Below are 24642 nucleotides of genomic sequence, written 5' to 3'. Positions count from 1 at the left end.
AGCCTACTGCTACAGCCTTTTCCAGCAGTTATCGGAAAGAGGAGAGAAAGGATAGGGGAATCAGATACAATTTATGCTAGTCAATATATTTTATGTCTCACAGATTATGAAAATTTGAAGTACCAACCCTCAAAATTCAATGAAACCAAGGCTCTTGTGTTCTAATAAATTCCTAAACTGCTAGTCTGTGTTAGAAACCAGGATTAAACAGTATCATTAGACAAAATGGAAAACAAGGGGTCTCACTGTAGAAATGAAAACTGTGAAACTACAGTTGGGTATAAAAAGCTCTTCAAATGGGAGATCTATGTCAGGAAATGTATGCGAGTAATAGCTACCCATTACTGATATATGGGTATTGGTTTATCAGCCAATAATTTATACTTTACACAGTAGATATCACCAGTTTGACTTAACAGCACTACAAAACTGTCTGTGTTATCAGAACAGCCAGTATACTGAAATGAAACCAGGCATTGAAGAGAGAAACTTTTAAATGAAGACTAACTTTTGGTACATGACTTACTATGATTAAATGGAAGGAAAGTAAAGGGATAGCACAAAAATCACTCAACAATTTCTAGCTCATGCAATAACTTTAACAACAGTACTATCTCAACAGCTGTCACTCATTAAGTCAGACACAACTTATTTCAGTGTTAAATTATTACAAAAAGACAACTACTAAATTTGAATGCTTGCCAGAAAAATGAAAAGGGCAGATAATCTCGGAAACTGCAGAGATAATAGTGGAAAAACAGAGTAAAGAAAATACACCTTGAGCTGTTTGCTATCTAAATTTCTCCCCCCTAAGGCATTTAGGAAACTTCAAACTACAAGAAAAATCATAATGGTATAATTCATTATGGAATTAAAGTTTTTGCCACTGCATGATGAAAAATAAAAAAAATAAAAAATGAAGTCTTACTTAGGGTGTATTCTCAAGGTGGCTTTTTTAATAAATACTGTCAAGGGGGGGAAAGCAGTAATGTTTTTAAATTTTTTTTTCTACCGTAGTAATTTTTTTTTGTTATAGCAGATTGAATTGGCAAACACTATTGACAAAAAGTAAACAAAGACTAGGAAACTCCAAGCATGTTTTTATTTTAAATCTTTAACACAAACAAATAAGTAATTTCCCTAACTTTACTCATGGGCATACCTGTATCATCATATCTGAACCTTTTCAGCTGAGAGACAGCACAGAGCATTTGGGCCAAACAGTGAAAATTCAGCAAAACACCTTCATAATGGAAAGTATTGAGCAACATTAACTATGGATGTTGCCAATTTGTTCATGTTAATAAGCTTCATTAAAAGAAATATGTACATACACATATATGTATGCATGTATGTCATGGGTTGAAGCTTACTCAGATAAAATGAGGTCTGAACTATACCTGCCCACCAATTAGATAACAAGTTGGAAAAACAAAGGTAATTGTCACTGATAACACAGATAATTGGCACGGGGGAGGCCTACCCAAATCATTGCCAAATGAGAGGGTCTAACTTGTTCCATGGGTTAGATATGCACGGAAAAGAAAATAAGGCAGTCATAAACTTTATGTCCTTGTAACGTATTTGTGGTAAGAGGCCAGAAAGTCACAGTAACCCAGGAAATAACCACTAATTGGCTTCAAATACCTGGGAAAAAGCCAAAGAGATTACCTGGGGGCTACCCAGTAATCAAGCAATTGGCAGCTTAACCTGACCACCTAAGTCAGAAACCAATAAAAAGTAAAGAAAGGTGACTGTCAGTGAGAAACCATCTGTGAGTGCCAGAAAACATGCAGAAGGCTGAGTCTGAGGTAGAACAGCTGGCTACTCAAAAAAGTCAGCCGCAAGCCAGGACTTGGGCACATGGACCCTTTGGAGCAAGTGCCCTCTCCCCCCAGCCTATGGCACTGCTCAACTGGCCTAGAGGGGCAGAAGCCTTATAGAATCATAGAATCATAGAATAGTTTGGGTTGGAAGTTTTAAAGGTCATCTAGTCCAACCCCCCTGCTGTGGGCAGGGACATCTTCAACTCGATCAGGTTGCTCAGAACTCCGTCCAACCTGACCTTGACTGTTTCCAGGGATGAGGCATCTACCACCTCTCTGGGCAACCTGCTCCAGTGTTTCATCACCCTCATTGTAAAAAAAATTTTTCCTTATATCTAGTCTAAATCTACCCTCTTTTAGTTTAAAACCATTACCCCTTGTCCTGTCGCAACAGGCTCTGCTAAAAAGTTTGTCCCCATCTTTCTTATAAGCCCCCTTTAAGTACTGATAGGCTGCAATAAGGTCTCCCCAAAGCCTTCTCTTCTCGAGGCTGACTAACCCCAACTCTCTCAGCCTTTCCTCATAGGAGAGGTGTTCCATCCCCCTGATCATTTTTGTGGCCCTCCTCTGGACCCAATCCAACAGGTCCATGTCTTTCTTGTGCTGAGGGCTCCAAAGCTGGACGCAGTACTCCAGGTGGAGTCTCACCAGAGCAGAGTAGAGGGGCAGAATCACCTCCCTTGACCTGCTGGCCACGCTTCTTTTAATGCAGCCCAGGATATGGTTGGCTTTCTGCGCTGTGAGTGCACATTGCTGGCTCATGTCCACCTTTTCATCCAACAGTACTTCAAGTCCGCCAAGTCCTTCTTCACAGGGCTGCTCTCAATCCCTTCATTCCCCAGCTGTATTGATACTAGGGGTTGCCCTGATCCAGGTGCAGGGACCTTGCACTTGGCCTTGTTGAACCTCATGAGGTTTACACGGGCCCACTTCTTGAGCTTGTCCAGGTCCCTCTGGATGGCATCCCGTCCCTCAGGCGTGTCAACCGTACCACTCAGTTTGTGGTGTTGTCTGCAAACTTGCTGAGGGTGCACTCGATCCCATTGTCTATGTCACTGATGAAGATATTAAACAGTACCGGTCCCAGTACGGACCCCTGTGGGAGACACCACTCGTCACCGATCTCCATCTGGACATTGAGCCATTGACCACTACCCTCTGGATCTAGCCATCCAACCAATTCCTCATCCACCGAACAGTCCATCCATCAAATCCATATCTCTCCAATTTAGAGAGAAGGATGTTGTAGGGGACAGTGTCAAAGGCCTTACAGAAGTCCAGATAGGTGACATCCGTAGCTCTTCCCTTGTCCACTGATGTAGTCACTTCATCATAGAAGGCCACTAGGTTGATCAGGCAGGACTTGCCCTTGCTGAAGCCATGCTGGCTGCCTGCCTGCCTGCCTGCCCTCCATGTGCCTTCACATAGCTTCTAGGATGATCTGTTTCATAATCTTCCCAAGCACAGACAGGAGTCTGACAGGTCGGTAGTTCCCAGGGTCCTCCTTTCTACCCTTTTTAAAAATGGGTGCAATGTTTCCCTTTTTCCAGTCACCAGGTCCTTCACCTGACTGCCATGACTTTTCAAATATCATGGAGAGTGGCTTGGCAACTACATCAGACAATTCCCTCAGGACCCTGGGATGGTCCCATAGACTTATGTATATTCAAGTTCCTCAGGTGGTCACAAACCTGATCTTCTCTTACAGTGGGAGGGACTTTGCTCCCCCAGTCGCTGTCTTGCAGTCCATCCACTTGAGAGGTGTGGGAAGAGAGGTTGCCAGTAAAGACTGAGGCAAAAAAGTTGTTGAGTACCTCAGCCTTCCCCTCACCTGTTGTTACCCGTTTGCCAGTCCTGTTCATCAGAGGAGGTATGCTTTCTTTGACCTTCCTTTTCTGGCTGACATACCTGTAGAAGCCTTTCTTATTATTCTTTGCATCCCTTGCCAAGTTCAGCTCCAGCCACGCCTTGGCCTTCCTGACCCCATCCCTACACAACTAGGCAGCATCCCTATACTCTTCCCAGGATACCTGTCCCTGCTTCCACTGCCTGTGCATTTCCTTGCCCTTTAGTTTGACCAGCAGGTCTCGACTCATCCATGCCGGTCTCTTGCCTTCCTTTCCTGATTTCTTACACCTGGGGATCGAGAGCTCTTGAGCTCTATGGAAAGCATCCTTAAAGATCTGCCAGCTCTGTTCTGCTCCCTTGTCCCTGAGGGCAGTTTCCCAGGGGGTCCTTTTGACTAACTCCTTAAAGAGCTGGAATTTTGCTTTCCTAAAATTCAGGGTCCTGACTTTACTCTTCGCCTGACCCATATCCCTCAGGACTGCAAACTCCACCAATGCATGATCACTGCAGCCCAGGCCGCCTCCAATCTTGACGTCACCGATTAGCTCATTTGCGTTGGTGACCAACAGGTCCAGTAACGCATCCCCTCTGGTAGGGCTGTCTATTACCTATTCTTGATGCACTCCAGGAGTCTCCAGGATTGCCTACAGCCCACCGTGCTATTTTTCCAGCAAATGTCAGGGTGGTTGATGTCCACCAGCAGGATGAGAGCCTGCGAGTGTGATGCCTCCTGCAGCTGGAGTAAGAAGGCTTCGTCAATAGGCTTCCTTTGATCGGGCGGCCTGTAGTAGACACCAACCACAGGGTTCCCATTGTTGCCTCAGTCTTCTTATCCATAAGCTTTCAACCTGCTCGTCGCTATTCTTCAGAGGCAGCTCTTCACACTCTATCCATTTCTTGACATAGAGGGCACATCCACCCCTCCTTCCTCGCCTGTCCCTTCTGAACAGCATGTAGCCATTGACAGCTGCACTCCCGTCATGGGATTTGTCCCACCAAGTTTCAGTAATGGCAACTAGGTTGTAGCTTTCTAGCAGCATGATGGCTTCCAACTCCTCCTATTTGTTGCCCATGCTGCGTGCGTTGGTGTAGAGGTACTTCAGCTGGGCTGTCGGCCATGTCACCTTCTTAGAGGAACACTTCTTCGTTCCTTTGAGGTATTTCACCGGTTTCCATCTTGGCTCCTATTACCTCAGGAGCCCCTGGCTCATCTCCGTAAGACTTCAAGTGTGCCACAGTGTACCCAGCACTTCTCAGAGCAACAGGCTGAGGGCCCTCGCTAGCACCCTGTCCCTCTAACCTTGGCGTGTCATCCCACAGCTTGTCATGGGCAAGTCTGATATTATCTTCCCCCCGCTTCAAGTCTAGTTTAAAGCTCTGTCAATGCGCCTTGATCAGTGTGAGTGTGTCCTTACAGAATTCACAGTTTCATAGAAAAGAAATCTTATAACAGAAGCTGCTGTCAACCCACCATAGCCATCCTGTTTAGCATTTTTTTTCTTTTTTACTAAATGATTTTATGCCACTGAATGGTGTGCTTCTGTTCTTGCAGGTATCTCACCCTAAATTTCCTTGTGGAAATGCATGAAGTCCCTATATTATGTGCAGAACTTTCTCATATTGAATCCACATTAATAATCTTTAACACGTAAGAATAAAAATTTGCACTCTGGGGGACCTCAAAATGCAATAAAACATTTCTTGAAAAATCATTCAGGTTAAATCCATTCTGCTATCACCACATTTTAAACTATCCCCTTGAGAAGCGGGAGCCACTGGACCATCAAACGCTATGATCAAGAATCCTTAGCATCCTCTCCCTCTTTCAAGTCTATAGGTTTCTCATTTAAAGTTGTGTAGTCAAAAGACAGCTGACACTGAGAAAGCAGTACTTAGTATTAAATGAAAATTCTGCAAACACTCCATGCTGTAATACAACTCTGCATTTAACAGCTATGTAATATTTCACGTGTCCTATGCACTTCTTCCTCCCTGAATCTCTTACTCCAAATCTGAAAACTAAGAACATACTGGGTATAATGAACCTTCATTTCTAAAAGTCAAATAGGAAGAAAGGTTCAGGCTTTATGCAGTCATGAAGAATACATAAGGACAATGAACAAAAAATAATTATTTGATGTTTAGAAATATTTGAAAACAATTTCCCACATATCAATTCCATGTACCCTAGGTAAAAATAATGCAGATATTCTAAATGTTTGACCACAAGCGTCAACATTCTTTTCTGTTTGAAATCAAGTTTTCAATCTATTCTTCTTTGATGACTTATTGCTTCATTTTTATACATAATTTCAGTCTTTCTTCAAGCTAAAGTTTCATATTAAAACTAACAAACAAAATCCCCCAAAAGGTTAAATGTAATTGCAGAAATATGCTCAGATGCCCATGACACTCGGAAAAAGTAATTATGTTCAAGAATTACTATATTCTCTGACCCATGCCAGAGATTTCTGCGTACAGAAGTCAGACTCTGGAGACTTGCAGGCACATACACATACGTCACTCATCTGGCATCTTCACGTTGCAGACTCTTGCTCTCCAATGGTCATAACAGTTGTACAAACTCATAGTAGTAACATGACCAGTATGGCCACTTTTGTCAAGGGGCACCTTCTACCAGCTGCTCAGCTCTCCAAAGTGGAGATTTTTGGACAGCTTTTTCTTTTAAACCTTTTGTTCTTAAACAGAAAAAACCACAAATTTACAATTAACTGCTGCACACTTCTTTACGGCCCATGCATTTATTTCCTTTTGTGTAAGATGAATTTTATGGAGCATCTACTCAGTGCGCAAAGTGTTTAGAATTGATTTTCATAGTGACACGCTCTGCTGTTTTTATATCCACAATTTTACATGCGTGACAAATAATTGCTATTCAGACATATTATTTTCAGATGCAGAAGTGAAGGCCAATGTTTCCTAATGTGTTTTTTGGTGGCCCTAACATTATACCAAATGCAACTGACTTTATGAGGACACCTGGTAAAAGTCCCCTGTTGCTTTGTGCATAAAATGGAACGTGTCCTTTACCCTGAAACAGCCACCCTTCCTCCAGTTTTTCCAAAAGCAGTCTTTTTACATCAAACAAGCAGTAAAATTGGGCAAGACTTATGAGGTTTAAATTTTTCAAAACTTGATTCTCTGTCACTCACAAGTAAACACTATTCATATAGACCAATGATTATCTTGGAGGTGCTTTTATTCCATCTCTGACAGCCTCAGTTTGTTACAATTTTAGGCAGCTGTATGAGGCATAAAAAACCCCTTTGGGATTACCGTAAAAGACAAGACCCTACAAATTGCTGAAACACACAGAAAAACAATCCATACGCCATATAAAAATACCACTAGCATAGAATAGACTTAACATTTCTTATAGAACTAACTTTATAGCCAAAGCAGCTCCTACATACAGTACTCAATAACCAGAAATGATCAGGCCCGTTAGACAATGCAAAGACACCAATGATGTAAAACAGCCAAAGCCCATCAGGGAAAAATACCCAAATAACAAAACCCAAACCAAAAAAAACACAACACCACACTCATCTAACTTTAGACAGAACACCAAGTCAAAAGATTACCCTAGGAAATATAGGAGACTCAGTATCTACAGAACAGAAGCTGAAGTAGTACACAAACTTGTATTTCACATCCAAACACCTTCCTGATGAGAAAGAAGACCTCAGCCTATCTTCAGCTAAGATTTATTTAGTTGACATATCAACTAGGACTTGAATCGAGCAAGGAAAAAGATGCTTGATGCCTCAGGAATTTCTTAAATCTCCTCATCTGAAAGTATCTAGAATCTCATTGAAGCACTCGGCACACAGTGAGATCAGTTCTTATAGAAAACCAGCAAAAATAACTGTTTTGCCATTTCAAATAGCGAAACTCAAGATTAGGCATTTATATACCTTTTAAATGTATTTTCATATTTTTCTTCACACACCTTTTACCAAAAATGTCAATTGAATGCTCATGATTGTTTCCTGCTGAGATTTTCATTTACATATTCTTCTTACATCTCTCCCCAATAAGATGGTTGAAACCATCAGAAGCACCTGCTACAAGGTAAATGTTTATTGAAATACTGATCTCTTCTACAGTGCGTAAACTTTCTATGTTGCACTTAGATCAGCTTAGACAAAATAAGGGTCCCAAATCTGTTCTGTGACACAATCTCTTTCTAGTTCAAGCTCTCCTGTCCTCAGGAGTCAGATGGTGAATGTAGCAGTGTCCTAAAAGCTGAAAGTGTTGTTTTGTGGCTAGGGTTGTTCTGAAGTGTAGACCCTGAATCACTGGGCCTCTGATGGGGAAGGGCTTTCAGCAATGCCCCCACACACTCGTGCAGAGCCAGGTCATCTCCTTATGGACTATAAGCACAGTCTTAAAGCACGGATCCCAAACTGGCAAGGTTGTGAACACTTTCACAGTCTGAGAATCCCTTGAAATCTGCCAGAGCAGGTAGGCAGAGTCAGAGAGCCTCAAAAATCTCTATTTGTTCTCCAGGATACTTTCTTCCTGAAATTATTCCAGCTTTCAATATTCCTAACCAGGAATTTGGAAGGAGGAAAAATTAGTAGGATCACAGGAAGAACAGAAAAAGCTTTGCACTGTAACTTCCCTGCAGGCCGATGGAAAATTTACTTTTCCCTTATAGATCACAGATTGTATTTGTTAATTATAACCTTCTTCAAAGCGAAATCAAGTTTTCAGGAAGTTAGTCTGCTGCAGATACTAAGTTGCAATTTTTTTTCTTTTTTTTTCTTTTTATTTTTTTAAATAAATAACCATTTTAAGGTTTTAAAAAAGCCTTTATTTGAAAAAGCCTAATTACTCAGGCAGTACATTGAACATAGCTGCAGCAGTCAATCTAGATCATAAAAGACAGTACAATTAATAACTAAGAAGCCCCCAGCACACAGACCAAAATACAAAGCAAATAATCAAAGAAAAAAGACATCCAAATCACCAAGAAAGTTTACTTTTTTCTTTTCTTCTTCATCATGGGAAGGACAGTAAGTGAATCTGTTTCTATAAATAACACCTGAAACAGTAGTTCAACATAAAACATCCTTGACTGCAGCAATCCAGGCAGAGTAAGCCCGAAGAAATACTGTTTAGGTTTTCTCTCATTAAACTAAAGTAGCATAAAACTGGGAATAGGTATTTGCACTACAGACTTAAGAACGCTGACATCCTACTATGTCACATAATGCCACTTGTACTTCCGTGAGATAATATTATATTATCATTTTCAGTATTACCAAACTGTTCATTATCAATAATGTAAGGATATATAAAACCTATTTTGCAGTCACAATGTTTTTCAAAGCTAAGTATACTTTGACTAATTACTTCATAGAACAACTAGAACATCAGCGGGGTTTGCTTGTTTTTATTTTAAACAGAGTAATACTTTACTACTAGTAGAAGTAGAGCATTTGTTTCTTAAATGTTCCACTCTTCTAATTCTACCCAGTGCCAAATGTTATTCTGCCAGAAAGTGAATAGCAAACAAAATATGCTTGTGCACACCAGAAAGTATCAAGTCTTAAGGTAGGGCTGCCAAGGGAAAAACAAACAAACAAACAAGAACAAAAAGATGTCATGTTGAAGATAAAAGATTTAGTTAAACTTTAGTCAGACACATTTAACCTGTGCTTGACTTATCTGCACATTAAGTTACCATACACAGATACATATATTACTTGGGGTAATCATTTTAGCAAAAAACATTGTATGAATCAACAATCCAATCATCAGATGTTTAAACTTTCCCTTATTTCTTATTTTAATTCAGGAAAAGATGAGTTTAGCAAAATGCTGTAGGTTAACCATTTTTTTCAGATGGACACTAAAGTGATACCTCAAAGTTTTATAAAACACATCTGTCACTTGTGTATGGCAGCATTGTGAACTGTACTGCAAATAGCGACAGCAGAGTAACTATTCCCGGTTGTGTCATAATCTATTTATTTGAGCTTAGCTATTTGACAATAAAGGTTACATTAGCTTCAGAGAGAAAATTGATTCTGTCATATTTCTCCTATAGCACCTGGACAGCAGCAATTCAAGAGAACAGAGAATTCTATATTAAGATCTCAAATGAACTCAAAATTTTCCATCCAGGCTGGCTGCTGGCAGATGCTGAGACTATGAAATCTCTGAAAGTAAGGAATGCAATGCTCATTCTCAGAGTCATGTTATTAAGCAAGAATGCCAAATTTCTCTTAAAAGCCACTGTCTTGCAATTATGATTGCAGAGACAAAGCTTGATAACACAATCTGTGAAAATATTCAAAACATTCTGAATGGTTAGACTTTTTTTTTAGTTTGAAATGTTTTGAAGCAGACAATTCAGAATGACAATCTTTGAGCCCACCATTTTTCATATGGTGATTCTTTTTTCCTCCTTGCACATATGGTATTGACAGCACTGCCACGACCAGTCTACTGATTTTTAATTTTATCAGAAATGAACACTGTGAGCCTGACTGGAATACCAGAATCTCAAAGTAATTTATGAAACTATGGTAAACTGCCCTTCTACCTATCTGCTAAATACACAGAAGACCAGTAACGTTGATTTATGGTCATATAAATAATACAGAATAAAGACTGTATCAGTAAAGAAAATCGTCAAATACTCACACAATCAAAAAGGTACTAGAAATTTCAGGAATGAGAAGTTATATCCTAGAGGCCATAAATACCAACCGATACGTTACGTAAGATTTAACAGTTCTGCATCAGATTCTACCATTATTCTTCCAACCTCTTCTAACTTATGATTTTAGTTCGTATGTGTTAATATTCAGAAATTTTAAATGGACAATGACACCAGTAGTCCAAATTCTCAACCACACTCAACAGATGCACAAGACATAAGTGATTAACATCTGTATTCTAAACAAAGCTTAAAATGGCAAAAAACAAGGAGCCTCCACCCTCCACATGAGAAATAAGTTGAGCCAAGCTGCACCGTATGCACAGAACTTTCATGATTACATGGGAACCGTAAAAGCTGAAGGGTCTATTGTTTCCATGGAAACTTTTTACCTACAGGATCCACCCACAGGAAACAACAAAACGCATCCATATCCCTTATAAAATGGACTTCACTGGGGGATTTTGGAACGTTCTATGAAAGCAGAAGGAGCAGTGCCACACTAATTTCAGATGAGGAAAATGAAAGCACAGAAAAACACATCTGTAATTAGAACCAAAGTCAGAGCGCTGTGAGGTATCCATCAAATTCAGTCTTTGTTACAACGAGTCAAAGAACAGCATTATAGATGATGGAGGGAGGAGGGAGAAATAAAGTAGAAAAACTACCATCAAAAAGAACACTATTCTCCTGCATTAAATGATTGGCCATGGACCCTATAAAGAGGACCATCAGAGAAGCAGCGATGACACAATACATTCACTGCGGCTCAGGAGAGTTAAACAACACTACCTGCAGACATTGGCTTACAGTGGGGATTGCTCACTAATGAGTCCTGAAACACACTTCAAGCAAGGCATGCAGTTAGGCTGAGCTCACAGCAGCACTACCCCTCTGCATGCTGTGACCTCCTTTCCTCACTGTAGGAGACAGCAGCAGCATTAGAGGATTTTAACAGGCCTTCCTGCTGCTGGCTATCTGTAACAGTGATAGAGCCCTTGCACAGGGTTTGGGAAAGCCAATTCACATCCCCACCTGTGTCTGATCTCTTGTATTCAGAGCAAAATGCTGGAAGTGGTTAGAAAACTGAGAGAGAGCAGTAAAGCTTTCACAACACTCATGCAATCACTATCCCATGCAACTCCAGCACCTTTAACTCTCTCACCCAGCACTACAGATATAGTGTCCTTCTAGGCACACAGAGTCTTCACAGTTATCAAACCAACTCCTCTTTGGGCCTTGTACACTGCCTAATCACAATCCTCTCTAGCTACATCTATCATGTGATATAGCATACCCTGATATCTTGGTACCTACTCACCAGCACTGCACGGTTGTCCTGCATTCAGCTGGGATGGAGTTGATTTTCTTCCTATTAACTGGTATAGTGCTGTGTTTTGGATGTAGTGTGAGAATAATGTTGATAACACACTGATGTTTTAGTTGTTGCTAAGTAACATTTACGTTAGTCAAGGACTTTTCAGCTTCCCGTGCCCTGCCAGGTGCACGGGGGGCTGGGAGGGACCGTGGCCGGGATGGCTGGCCCAGCTGGCCAATGGGCTCTTCCATACCATATGACATCATGCTCAGCATATAAGGCTGGGCGAAGAAGAAGGAGGGGCGGGACGTTCGGCATGATGGTGTTTGTCTTCCCAAGTAATTGTTACGCGTGATGGAGCTCTGCTTTCCTGGAGATGGCTGAACACCTGCCTGCCGATGGGAAGTAGTGAATGAATTCCTTGTTTTGCTTTGCTTGCGTGCGCGGCTTTTGCTTTCCCTATTAAATTGTCTTTATCTCAGCCCATGAGTTTTCTCACTTTCACCCTTCCGATTCTCTCCCCCATCCCACCCGGGGGGAGTGAGCGAGCGGCTGCGTGGTGCTCAGTTGCCGGCTGGGGTTAAACCACGACAACGGTTCACTGCAAAAAGGCAAACATAGCAACAGAATGCATTTCACCAACAAATCGCACTATTTTCACAAGGTTTGTGCAATTAATCATTTGCAGTATGTTAGTCTTGCCTACCACTGGAGAAGTCAGATGATTGGGAGTGCTACTAAGCATTTTATTTTTCTCTCAAAGATAAAGAAAGGGAGCCTCTGAAGTAAACAGAAGTAATATACTCAAAGCAGTTAAAACTCAGAAATACTAACACAGTATTGCTATCTGTCCCTTTCCCCACCTTACTTTGTTCTTGCACCGGGTACTTGACATTTACATCCTACACTGAAATGAAGGTTTCCAATTTCTTGCCCAGAACCATAAGGGCTAAGAGGGTGGAGTGTTATGTATATGCCTTTTATCCCCCACAAACCAACAAAGCCAGTGCAACAGACTACTGCAGTAATAGTAGGACACAGAGCAGAAAAGTCTCGTTTCAAGGCTATGCAAGAGTTTCTTTAAGAGAAATGACAGTGGACAGCATGTGTGGGTTTTTTTTTATCTGGGCTGCCATTAGAGAACAAATCTCTCTAATAAGACAAACACTTCTTTAAAATCAATGAGATATTATCATAACTACTTTAAAATGTTTCAGCATGATAGCGCTGTAAAATTCAGCTGTAATCTCAAATACATCCAGCAAGTAAACTAACAAGGGTTTTCTTTGGATCACGTCAATGGACCCAGACAATCCCTCTACCTGCTCCAAGAGACAGTTTTCTTACTATTGTTGCTAAAACAGTCCCATCCTTCTATAATCACATAATCCTGTGACTACATAGCTGAACAAATTTGGCTAATAAGTGAGCTAAATGAAGGTATAGACTTCATGCTAATGACTGAAAAGTTTTATTCCACAACATGGATACAGTTAAGAAACATATTCTGAACAAGGAAATGCTTCCATTGCCTGCATACTGTTACTGCTGCCACAATTTAAGAAGATGGCGCTGATGGGGAAATGAAGTCACGACTCTAGTGTGTTCAAAGCCTAGGAGAAGAGCAGAGAGAACTACTAATACTTCAAAGTAGCCTGAGAACCATCCTCTGTCTTCTTAATAAAGTTAAATCATCCCACCCTAGAACACGAAACAGCTGCATTCCCATTAAAAGTAAGGTTACATTGTCAAATTCCACTCCCCAATACATAATCTTGCTTTTCTCTTTTTATCAAAAATAACACAAAATTCAAGGACGAAAACCCCAAAATAATAAACATACAAACGTACGTATTAAACAGGAGCTAAGAAATGTGTGTATTCTACAGAAATTGCTTCTAGAGGCACGAAGAGCCTTTGCGGGAGAGGAAGGCCGGGGCTGCGACGGCTCCCGGGCGCTGTCCGTTGTGCTGAAACGGGGCACAGAGCTGTAAGCAGGTACACAATTCGGCAGATTTACAATAACAGCCTCATTTTAAAAAAGGAGAATAAACAAGTTTCATGTCATTTGAGTAGTTTCTGAAGTGTGCACACGTGTAAACTAGAACTGTATTTCTAACAGGCTTATAACAATTCACTGAAGTCAGGCATAATGAACACCCTTCTCCTTCCACAGCTGATGATACAAGCTGAAAATGTTGCCCATGCTATACAGAAGAGAATTTTTCACTTTCACAATAAGAATGAGCTACATTCAAAGTGTCTTTGAGAAGGACCTTCAAGCTGGGAAAGTCTGCTCTGCCTTAGAAAAAAAAAATCAGGTCAAATTCAGTATTATTTTGTTCATTGTTACAAAGAAGAATTAAATATTACTGTAAATAATAATTTTATATAATTCTATGTGTGGGCTGACTATGTACCTGAATACACAGGCTTTTTTCCTTTAAATCTTGTTTGGATAGCTAGATTCAGACAAAACTGGATACACCTATAGGGGTAGCTTCACAAGTTTTGCAAAGCTGGCGGTACACTCAAGCAATTTGAGACTCTATGATGTTGTTCCTTAACTAATCAAATAGTTGCAATCAACCAGATTTCAATGCCTGAGAGTTGTCTTTAACCAGAACAAGATTTGTTGGGATATATGTGACTATGGAAGCTGCTTTTTAAAACGCTCTCTAGATTTGAGAGTACGTCTCTAAAATGAGTTTTGGAACACAGGCTTTGCTGATGACAAAGTTCTGCCTTAGATAAATTTCATTTGAACTGTATTTGCAACATGTCAGCTCCCAGAAGAAAAGCATCTGCAACAGAGAGAACGGTTCACAAAGCACTGTTCATAATGGAAGTCAGTGTGAAAGGTACTTAGAGCAAATAATCAGTTTTTCAGCTTCCTGAACTATTTCCAGTTCCAGATCGGCACCATTCAGCTACAAGGTTTAGGCACTACAGCACATTTTGGAAACTGTCTCAATTACAGCCACTGCTTCAATCTATTTCAGGACCTAAGTAAGTCATGAAACTAAATAAGCCATGGAAGGTTATAGCTGAAGACAAGACAAAAACCCACTAATTAAAAAAGATGGAATTTTTTTGTGTGTGTGGTTTTGGTTTGTTGGGGTTTTGCATTTGTTTTTAAAAAACACAATTTAGCAGCAAAAATTTACAATAACTTTTTAATATGGCAATGCTTCCTCTGTAAAATCTCAGATTAACATTAGAAGGAAATCCAAATTAAATGAAATCTGAAGCCTAATATTTTAAACGCAGAACCATTTTAGAGTAGGAGAGGGAGAATACACACACAAGCCCAAACCTTGAATTTATTGGAATTGGGAATTCCAGAGATAAAAGGAATTATAAAAGCTTTCTTCATGAGACTTGTAGTCAAACTTCAGCAACATCAGAAGACATGCGCCAGCAGATTGTAAGCATTGGCTAGAAACATGAAGAGGAAGAATGCTACTGAGATATGGAAACTTAAGCTTCAAATCCTTTATCAGTGAAAAGACCAATTTTAAAATCAATACTGATATTTGACGCATAGTCAATACACAGCCACTCAAGTTGGTAAAATATGCTTTTACCATCTTCTTTTCATAAAAAGCCTGACAATCATATTATACAGCCAGTAGCCTTTACGTAATCTTACCAGGAAAAGCAGGCTGTAAAGAATTGGCATTATCCTACAGCATGCTAATAAAAGCACAGCAAGAAATCTCTTATTTTCTTACTGGTAGCAGAGTATTGTTTTTTATTCACAGGAATATGAAAAAGGAACAAGGATCCAAAATTATTAGAACAAACCTAGCCTGTATTAGGTAACACTTCTCCTTTCTCTCACTGTCATGAAATCGCCTGTCATAAGAATCACATGGCAGACCAAAATAATAACAGTTCCCAAACAGGAGTCAGAAGACTTACTGATGAACAACTTAACTTTCTAAAGTATCTTAAAGAAAACTAAGCACACCACAGACTGACTTACAGCTATACTTTGGGAGCACTTCAACCATTAAACACAACAGCAACGTATCACCACAAAATTACAGAAAAACTTAACCAGAAAGCAGTGTCTTATAACTGCAGATACAGATGGATTTCCATGCAAACATAGCATAGAAGTCCAAACCGTGGTCATGTCAAGAAAAGAAGAATAACCTCCCATGTCTTTTAAGAAATACTGTACAATATTGACAATATACAGGATTAGAGATTTTGTCATATATTGTATGTAACATCATGTCCAACATGAGCTTTACATTAAGACAAACTGTGAAGGAAAAGCAATATGTGTCAAATCACATCAGTAATCTGATTCATGTGCTAGAGCTTCCCCTCTCCATTCTCCCACCCCCACATCTCTTGTTGAATAAAAAATTATACCTCCTAAAAAGACTGCAATTACACTACTCTTTTCAGGCTATACTTGAAAACAAACATCCTTACACTTCCTGTAAAAAATATCCACCTGTATGTTAGGTAATAAATAACCATTTATCTGTTAAATTATACCTAAGAAACTTTAAGAAGAGAATTTAAGATAATCAGCAACAAAACCACAAACATCTGCTATCTGGCTGAAGAATTATTTAATCAATTTCCTGGAATTCAAAGGCTTTTATTCCTTGCATCACACACCTTAAGCCATCCAGAGAAGAAATATCTGCTATCAGTGACACTTTCACATATCAGGAGTTATTCTAATTTCACCTTTTGGTAAAGTGATCAAAGCCACTAACAAATTTAACTACACTAATTATTGTGCCTCCCCATCTGAAAAAAAAAAAAGCAATACATTGTTTGACTTAAGGTTGTAAGGCAATAAAACAACATGAACAGACATGTAAAACCTTTACCTTTTTTCATTAATTTTGGACATGTTTCAAATATCAAATATCTCTGTATGTACTTCACAACTGCCATGAAAATAATTTAATAGAAATATATAAGCACTATTTTCTTTGTAGCACACAAGAAAGTATATGCCTTTAAAAGTATTTAATCTATCATTACATCTATTTAAAATTAAGCAAGTAACAAGTGAGATAACAAAGGTAAATATTAGCTACCACCTCCTCCCCCCTTAAAAAGCATGTCAATGTCTCCTAAACTATTTACAAGCTTTAAGGTAAATGTTACCAATAACTCTAGTCTGGCATTTACAATAAACGTTAGCAGCTACTCTAATGTGGCATTTGAAATAACCATTTCAAATGGTTTCAGTCTCAATTCTGATTTGAAGAGAAGATCTGCTTACAAAACATGCATGCTCTTCACAATAAATGGACATGCATAATTTCGAGCTACACATTCCAATTTTTTTTTTTAAAGGTACAAACTGTACAGCAAACCCACCAAGTTCAAGTGTAATCCACCATACTCTCTCCATAAATGTAAAAGTATTTCCCTGATAACATTTAAGCCTCAAAAGTTGCAGATCTCTTGCTGTCTTGCTGCCTTTGAGATGGCAGAACATGAAAACACTGCCTAAGAACAGACAGAGGTCCAGAGTTTCTTTCGCAGCACAGAATTGTGCAATATGCAAAATTAAATTTCATGCCAAAGTATGATAAACATTGGGGTGAGGATCTGACAGGGAAAGAGAAAGACATTTAAGCAGGTAGATTCAAAACCTAATGTAGCAGCACTTATTTTTTGTACGTGTTGGAGAAAAAGAAAATTCCTCCTTGCATCTTATTACATTCTATGAAGTTCTGTGAAGGAAACTAATATTCATCATCACCTCTGCCAGAGCAACAAAATATATTGAGACTATAAAAACATAGTAGGCATAAGTAGGAAACCATTTACCAGTAAGTTATGAGCAAAGAATCAAAACTAAAAATAAAGCAACAATAACATAGCAAATTCATTACTTGTTAGTAGTAACTAGAGAATATCAAATTTTATAACATCTTTAGGATATTGGATTTGGTTTTGGGTCAACGGACATAAGACTCATCACTATAGCAAGAAAGTCATACTACCATATGAATGTGTCCAAAAGCGATATTACAGTCCCAAAGGCCTTTTTTTTCTTTTCTTTTAATGAAAATTCTTGCAAGGTAACCAAATCAAGATTGACTCATAACTGTCATTGCCTTCTTTATTAAAATATCTTGTGCTCTGAAATGATTACACTCAGATAAAAAGACCTAATTTTTGCTTCTCATGGACAAGAGTTCATTATGCTAATCCTTTAAAAACAGCGTGTAAAATTTCCAGTACCACATTTTGAAATATAATGATTAAGCTGAAAAGGTATAGTGTCAACGAATTTAGTTTGGCAGCAAGGAGTATCTTCTCTGCCATATCATGACATTTATTGTTGCCTTTTATAAATGTACTCCTACCACTCTGAGTATACAACATTCAAGTTTGTTTTTCCACAGTAGTCATGGCAGTCTATTCTGTGACCCTTGCGAACTCTAGGTTAGTGTTAGTTAGTATTTTTGCTAAGCTTCACTCAGTTGCCCTGCCCAATTTTCTCTACTGTATGAAGATCTCTTTCTGTACTTAACTTACTTTAGAATAACAATCCATGCCTGTACACAAGACAATGTAAACAGAGGCTACTTTATGAACTTCACAGTGTATGTTCACAAATAAATAATGAAATTATTAGCCAGGGCAGGCATTTCATAAACCATATTCTTCAGGAATCATATACGTTTCTTTAGCCTTTTTTATCACAGTAGAGAAAATCAACCAGAAGTCCAGCATAACTGTTTAAATATTATATACATATAAAATGGGCGACATATATTAATATGGCACTGGTCTCAAGGCACTGAAGTCTATGTTTTCAAAAACTTAACAGCTTTGGAGTCCTGATGACGTAATTTGATTTTTAGGTTACTGACTTAATTCACTTTGAACAACAGTTCTATTAACAAACCCTTCTGAAAACAGACACCCAAGTGTTTTTCTCCACCACAGAAACACAATTACACATTTCACTGTAAACTTACGATTTTTCTCAAATATTGAAGAAAGCTGAATTAACTACTGAATATCAAAAAAGTCCACATCATATTGTGAATGCACCCTATACTCTATACTTTGGTTTTCGTTTCTGCAACAATCTTTTCCAACAGCATTACTAAAAGAGTAAGAAAGAAGGACAGCTTGTTCACTTAAATGTTTTGGGCAAAACAAGTAGCATTAATGACTGCTAAGCCTTCCTAAAATCAGTGAAACAAACTAGCGGAAGATTATACCTGTTTATGGAAATGTAGCACAGAGCTGCTGCAACAGGTTATACAACACTTAACATTTTCATTGCTTCGTTATGGAAAAAAACTACCTTGTCTTTAGACTTCTCAAAGAAGCTCTATAGTTAAATTTGATGCAAAATCCATTGTTAGCTACAACTTCTGCTAATTATTGAGGCAAATCACTCAAAACTTACAGGAATAGACTGCGCAAAAGTTTTTGTTCCCGCAAAGGATACTGCATAGGAAGATTGCCTTAAAAAGCCCCCTCTAGCCATTGTTATGATGCCTCTACTCCTAATATTAGTCAGATATCCATTATGGACACTTGTGGCTCATAATTAATACTGCACTTAATAGTATTCTTAAAAATAAACTAATATTTGGCAATCACCTGTAAGTGTGCATAGACACGTATGAAAACCTTCAGCTAAAGCATGTCATGAGCATCTATAATCACAGAAAAGCATTACAGAATGAGTTGCATCATGAATCATAAGCAGCTGAGGTACTTAAGTCAGCCAGATTTATGTAATTCATTGTGAACTTGGAAATAGTTCACTGCAACAAGCTCTGCAATTAGACAGAAGATGAACTCTTCTTCATAAATTTTAATGCTGTTGTAAGGACATTGTATAAAATTCTCTAGCAATAACAGAATTTGGCATACAGTCCTAACAATTGTTATCCTGGCAATTGGGAGACCTTTCAGACATTTCATTTTTTCATGTCTTCCTGAACCTGAACCAGCTTGATGCTCTCACTGCTCTAGGAAGCCCATTTAACTACTTTATATAGCTTTCACCCCAAAATGCCTGCTAGTGGAAAGGCAGAGGAGGCAGGTACTCACAGAAACAGTATCAGTGGATACCGTAAACCCAGAAGATCCTCACAGACAGAAACACTAAGTACAAGCAAGGAAATTTCCCCTTTTGAGGACCATGCTGTGTAGGAATTGCAGGGATAGAAGACCATCTACACAAGCCTGAGCAACCTCTGTCTGGACAATAAAAAGTCTGGTTCACTACTCCCAAATTACATCCACAAAACAAACTCGAACATAATTAATTTACATAAGCTGTAGATATTATGTGAAAAACATTAGTCTTTACCACGTGATCTACGATCTCTATCAATAGCATTAGGGAGTTTTTACGCTGTATAAATCACAGCCATAAACCTTCAGGGATGAGCAGATATTCGAGCAGGATGATTAGGCTCTGCCCAGCAGAGGGCAGTTTGGCAAACGCATTTCAATGAGTGGCATGCACTCTAAGTTTGGTTGGGAGTTTTTTAGGGTTGGGCTTGGGGTTTTTTTAATATATTTTTTTTAGAAGGGAACTTTCATGAACTTAATTATCCTGGCTATTTTGCTCTTTTCTGCTATATAACTTCCACAATTTTCAAGAAAAGACTGTTTTCTGAGATACTGAGATCATTTCTTGCTGAAATGATGCAACCCATCATCAGCCCTCATAGGAAAAAACCCTAGAAAAGCACATGAGACGATTCTTACGATTCAGAAGCTCCACACTTCCCATCAGCACCCTAAATTAACTATCACACTTATCTGATCCCTGTGTGAATGTTGCATGTATTCTTCAGTTAACTCTAATGATCAAATTAAAACAAGAATGCCAGAGAGCAATTTTAAGCTAGGTAACATTATATACTTGTGCTTTTCACATCTTGAGTCTTAATACAAAGAACAGTTTCCACTTGAACCTTCAGCTTTGACCAGTCAATGCAAGAATAAAAACAAACCAAAGCAAAATTTTTGTATTTTAGAACACAAATCTCTAGACAGTGTGAACTCTGACAACAGTGCGAACTCTGACAACAGTGCTACCAGTAAGCAACTGGAGACTACTTCCAGGGAAGGACACTGCTTATACATGGGTGCTCAAACAAAAACCAGAATAATCACATTCAGTGAACTTGTCAAAGTCAAATATTGAGCAAAAAAGGCATCTTAACAAAAAAAAAAAAAAAAAAAGAGCCTGCAAGCTTACCAATACTATTCCACAATCACACAGACATGTTATGAGTATCAATCATCTATTGAACTTAACAACTTCCTGACAACTATGTCACACAAACCACCAAAAGAAAGTTAAAACACTTCTTTCAGGGATGCAGTTTGTCACACAATGTCTTAGATAATACTTAAAAGACATCATGTTTGTTTTCCCAATAGTTCCTTATTTTCCATACAGCAAAAGGGAACACAAAAACATAGACAAGAAACATGTCTGTAAAAAACAGATGTCTATGTTATGTACATTTACTGCTACATCTATCAACAGACTACTTATGTTTTGGGATGGGAAGGGATGCCTTTTTTTTTTTTTGCCTTGCACAATGCATGTTTAATCTATACATAGCAAAAGAGATTCCTACAGGTAAAAACACCATTAAAATTGCACAGATTTTCTGTATTTTTTGTTCTAACTATTAATATAATATGAACCTACAGTTTCTTCTTAAGTGGAAAACAGGATACAATATTTACTGATGGAACAACACTTTTGTATGTTTATGAATCAAAGTAAGTTGGTCAAGGGATAAAAAACTAAACACTGATGCATTTTAAATGATAATAAAGAGTAAGTTGTAGAGCTCATGCTTACATTTGCTATGAATAATACACGCATATTAGAAAGACAGGCTTTAGCATGATATTTCTGTTGTTTTTAAGAAGAGATAGGAATCTTATTAGAACTACTTTTTCATCCAACCTATTATAATGAAACTACTACTCGACAACTTATAAGGAACAATGACTGTCAGTACTAGCAGACTGCATGCATTTAAATAAAAATGTTAAAACCCCCTGATACAGTTTGCAACTTCCTTAATTTCCCCCCCCCTCCCCCCAATACCCTCCTTTTTTCTGTAATGCTGAGATGTTATCACAGGAGATCGCTTCAGTGTGCTAAAGCATGCTGCACCCATGTGTACTGTGTAACGCTACGGCATGCCGCATCCTGCTGAGCAGCCAAACCCACTGGCTACCAAAGCAGACTCGTCCTACCGTAGCAAATTGAAACCTTCCTCTTACCTCGACTTCCTTGCTCTTCTCTTTGTTTCTGCCCATTGAACTTCTCCCATTGCTGGCAGTCTCCCGCGCTGGAACTACAGAAATCTGTTGGAGGGGCATTTTTACAGTGCTGCAGGTTGCCAATACCTGTTTGGATGCCTTATATCTTCACTCCCCCCGAGTAGCCCACCTGTATAATTGTTCATATCCTTGCTTTGGCAAGCTCAGGTCTAAATAAAAAGGGGAAAATATTGTTTGAGAAACCGTGTAGCATATGCCAGGGTCTTCCATCAAAAAAAAAAAAAAAAGGAAAGCAGAGCAAATTGCAAACACAAACGAGAAACAGCAAACAAAGAAGTAAGGCACAATAATCCAGAGAGTTTCACATGCTTAGAGTGATGAGTTGCTGCAAGTCACAACTCCTCTGCTGTGTCCCTGGAGCACCCCCTTGCCCCCCTACCCCCAAGAGCATTGTGGGAGACAATTCAATTTCTGTGTTACCTAATAACTGTCATGGAAACCAAGGAAACCCGGGTCTCGCAGGCCCTTATTAGCAATCACTTCCCTCTAATGGCACAGGCTCCCACATTTGCAGCGGCTGCCACTTCTGCTTTTGTTTCCCATCCGATTCCACAGGAGTCCACTGAGCACCCGGAGACACCGCCTCGTGCTGACTAGGTAAAGCAGCATAAGGCTGAAAAGCTTAGTGTCCTATTTTGGAGCAAAAATCTCCTCCTTTAAAAGCACGGATAGCTTGCTGTGTCCTTCATGCGTCTACAATAATCTGCTTAGGTCAAAGGATCTGCCTTGAAGTGAAGAGCAGCGGTGAGCGAATGAGGTGTAAAAAGGAAGACAAGACTGGGAGGGATTGCAAATGTGCCTTTCTGAGGTTGATAGTAAAAAGTTAACCCTTTGCTGCGCTCGTCTTTTCCCGAGACACCACCAGAAGCAAGGTCAGCAGGACAAGCCAAAGGCAGACACACATGTGTCTTTACAGCAGTCACACGCACCCTGAAAATGTCATTTACACGAGCTTCTCCCACCCAACAGCTTCTGTTCTCTCAGTTACAAGAAGCAAAACACCCAAGAAAACTGTTCCACCATCTCCCCCCCCCCTAAAATGCAAAACAATAGAAGAATATCCCAGGTGCTGTATTACAAAAATGGTTATGAGGAAAGGAAACTCTTAACATTTATACTTGTGTAAAAAAATTATTATTCTTGATAAACATTAAGATGCAAGCAAAACTCATTTTGATAAAAAATAGTACAGAGAGAATTAGATCAGAAGTCAAATTCTTACCACTGTATAAATAATACAGGAATGAAAGCAGGGGAAAAAAAAAAAACAAAACAGAGCAAACACCAACAATATTTTAATATGTTGTCAATTAAAAAAAATAATTAAATATTACCCAAGCCTTGAAATAAATCATCTTTATTTCTAGCTGTATCCAGTTGCACTTGGAATTCTAACAAGAAATAATGGCATTATATACAGCCTGGATTTTCTTACAAAGCCATGTGGGAAGGATTTAAAATACTGTTGATTCACTACTCCACTACTTTAGATACTGTTTCTCAGTCTGAGTTAACAGAGTTTACATGAGACTAGCCAGAGATAAATTGGGATCTGGTTCACACTGCCATCCCAGTTTTACATCACTGGTTTAAACTAAGGTATACAGACACACTCTAAAATAAAGGTTTATCAAATGCATAACAAATGCATTCTTAACAAAGAATCATAATCTGTACTAGGAGTTTGGAGATGCTGCAAGACACGTGTGTTTGTGTGCACATTTTTATATTTATTATATATATTTTATATATATATCCATAGTAATGAAATAGATTTACAAAGAATAAAATGAAGTCTATTGCCATTTACACAATTCCTTTAAACATTTTTAGTTATATTTTACATGTTTATTCCATCTTTACTCTCTAATAGTTTAAAACTAATTTGAATGTAAGTTTAAACAGTTTCCAATGTACATAAACGAATTTTGTATGTAAATCAGGAAAAAAAGACAAGCTCCTGCTTACCAAGACAGCTGTAATACAAAAATTTATTCTAGCAGTATTCAAAGACAAGAAATGCCATATACCAGACCGGTAAAGTTTAACTGTTAATCTTAAACTATACTATAACGTAAAGGAAATTCCTTATTAGTTTAACAGAAAGTTTTAAAGTTACAGACAAACTCTTTTCCTTCCTCTGAGGAACAACCGGATTAAGAATCCCTAAACCTGGCTCTGCTTTGTCATGATAATCACTTACCTCTTTGATAAAAACACAGATAGAAAACCAGTGGTTTTGAGGTATTAAAATGGAGTTTTCCTGCAGTGTGTCTTTACATGTCTAGTTAAGCTTAAAAAAGTCAACCTATCTTTTGGTATTGTGCCAATAATTCTACATTTTAAATCGTCCAAATCTGAGATTCAAGTCAGAGATTTCTAGGTTAACCAGTAATCTCTCTAATCCCATCTATGTCTGTCTTAGTTGGCCAGAATAAAGACCTTAAAGGGTGTGGTGTGCTTAGTTCTTTTTAAAAAGATGAAGTCTTGTGGCCCCTTTTTCCCCCAGAGTGAAACTATGCCATTAAAAAGTATATAACAAAAAAAACTGGCCCAAAGCAAGGGGTATACTTTACCATTAAGTAAGTCCATGCTCGCATTCTGCTTAACTGTTTCAC

General features: G+C 38.7%; 1 protein-coding gene across 4 annotated transcripts in view; it reads right to left on the bottom strand.

Moving 5' to 3' along the window:
- The window catches only part of MARCHF1 (membrane associated ring-CH-type finger 1), a 259802-nt gene that overhangs the window by 128832 nt on the left and 106328 nt on the right, over nt 1-24642 (bottom strand). Inside the window, exon 3 of one of the 4 annotated variants that reach the window (XM_075149399.1) lies at nt 21965-22173. The exons of the other annotated variants lie outside the window; for them this stretch is intronic. The gene's annotated coding sequence lies outside the window, so the exon portion shown is untranslated. The remainder of the gene's footprint in view (nt 1-21964; nt 22174-24642) is intronic. 4 annotated transcript variants of the gene reach the window in all.

The sequence above is a fragment of the Calonectris borealis genome, chromosome 4 (genome assembly GCF_964195595.1).
Source record: "Calonectris borealis chromosome 4, bCalBor7.hap1.2, whole genome shotgun sequence".
Lineage (NCBI taxonomy): Eukaryota > Metazoa > Chordata > Aves > Procellariiformes > Procellariidae > Calonectris > Calonectris borealis.
The sequence above is the reverse complement of the archived record's forward strand: the minus strand, read 5'-3'. Positions and strand labels throughout refer to the sequence as shown.